The sequence below is a fragment of the Psammomys obesus genome, unplaced genomic scaffold, assembly GCF_907164565.1.
Source record: "Psammomys obesus unplaced genomic scaffold, mPsaObe1.curated_primary_1811, whole genome shotgun sequence".
Lineage (NCBI taxonomy): Eukaryota > Metazoa > Chordata > Mammalia > Rodentia > Muridae > Psammomys > Psammomys obesus.
In genome coordinates this window covers 2,588,874-2,591,006 of record NW_026590701.1, presented here as the reverse complement: position 1 = coordinate 2,591,006, position 2,133 = coordinate 2,588,874, and positions in this window count along the sequence as shown.

Below are 2,133 nucleotides of genomic sequence, written 5' to 3'. Positions count from 1 at the left end.
CCCGGCGGTGCCACGTTGGCCGCTCCGCGACGGCCCAGCGGCGCCCGCCTCACCGCAGGCGACTGCGGGGCCGAGCCGGCGGGCGGGGCTGCCAGCGCGGCGGGAGCGGCCATTGGGAGGGCCCGGCCCCTCCCGCGCCCAGGCCCGCCAGCCGCCCGCCGAGCCGCGGAGCGCGCCCGGGGCAGGCGTGACCACTCCAGCGCCGAGAGAGCGATGGGGGCCCCTGAGGCCCGGGTCGCGCCCGGGACGGCGGGTTGCCGTCCGGAGGTTCCGGCCACAGCTATTTTTGCCTGTTTTCGTCGCCAGCCGGAATTTACGATTGCGGCTTTGCGGCTTCGAAGGCGAAGGCGCCGCAGGAGCCTGGAAAAATTCAGGCAGGGCCAAAGCTGTAGGAGGATTCGACGGACCCTCACCCGGAGGAGGGGCCCTGAAGAACCTTGATGGAAACCGAGGTGTGAAAGGACTGTGTGAAGGCCGCGTACGGAGCCCGTGGCTCCGACTTAGGAGTGTTTTCCCACTGTAATCAGGAGTTTGAGTGTAATTTTTTTCGGTTTGTTTAGAACAAGCTTACCGGAAGGTTGCCGACGTAGAAGAAAAACGTTATTCCCCTGAACCGTTTTGAGATTTAAGTTGCTAACACGATGCCACACTGCCCCTGGGCACCTTCCACATGGTCACCGTAACTGCCTTAGCCACACTCCGTGGGATACATTCGCTTTGCTGGTTGTCTCAATACTGTTCTTCAGCTCTTCAGTTTTAACATAAATGTTCTAGGTACTGGCGATCGGTATCTTCAATCTTAGTCTGTCTTTGATTTTTGCAATCTTAATACTTTTGAAGATTGTTAGCCCCTGTTTTTACAAAAAAGGCCTCTTTATTTTGAGTCTGTCTGATAGTTGTGATTAGATGTAAACTAGATATCTTTGAGGACTCTCACAAGTAATTGTGTGTTCATCTGTGTCTGTGTTTGCTTTTTATTTCTTCCCACCAAATTGGAGAAAAAAGTTATTTTCCGTCTTTGTAATTAGTGTATATTAGTGTAATTAGTGTAGAGTTTCCTTGAAACTCTCTTGTTTTAAGGTACTCTAAGTAACCTTGTTTAGAAATTTATTATTTATATTCCTGTATCTAGAGTTTTTTACTTCATTAAGTTGGTTATAGTTTCCTTCCGTTATTTACTTATGTTTTACAACTATATATTTGTGTGTGGGCGTACGTGTGTGCATGCAGTTCCCACAGCGGCCAGAAGAGGGCATCAGATCTCCCAGAGCTGGAGTTACAGGCAGTTGTGAGCTCCCTGATGGAGTTCTGGGAACTGAACTGGGGTCCTCTGCAAGAGCTCTGAGTGTATGCCTTTCTTTTTTGTTTTTTTTTTGTTCCTGGTGTTGCACCCTGTGCAGCTTGTTCCTAAACCTGACCGGGGCAGTGAGGGAGTGAAGAAAGGACAGACACAGGTACAGAAAGCTGGGGTGAGTGGATTGTGAACATTCTGATGGAGTGGCATCAACTGTGCAATAACCCACTGGAATCTCAGAACATGTATCACGTTCAGCACATGAGGAGGGGTTAGCTAGGACTATCGGGATACTCTGTGGGCAGCAGTGTCCGCTGCAGTTGCTAGTTTTTGCATGTATGTCATTCATTAGTAAACATTCAAATAAGAAGAGGTCTGAGGCCTGGGTCTTGGGGCTTATCCCGGTTCCTTCCAGTTTTGTTTTGTTTACATGTGTGTATGTGTGCTTGTCTTTGTGTGCACCAAGTGCATGCAGGTACCCACAGAAGCCTGAGACAGTACTGGAACTTTAAGAACTGGCATCAGACATGGGTGTGAGCTGCCTGATATGGGTGCTGGGAACTGAGTCAGGGTCCTCTGCCAGGGAAGCATAGGGCTATCTCTCCATCCCCTTCATCTCTTTTGATGATCAAGTTCGCCTAAGTTTGCTCAGTAGAAGCGTCATTCATTCTTGCTTCTGTGTCTTTGTGTTTCAAGTTATTTCCCAACATTCCATTACTAGACACTTAAATATATGTAACACATTGTGAGGTCTTATGTACACTCTCTGCCCAGCATCCAGATTTTGTACCTTTTAGACATGACTCCCTATTCTTGGCACACCTTTACTTTTTAGCATA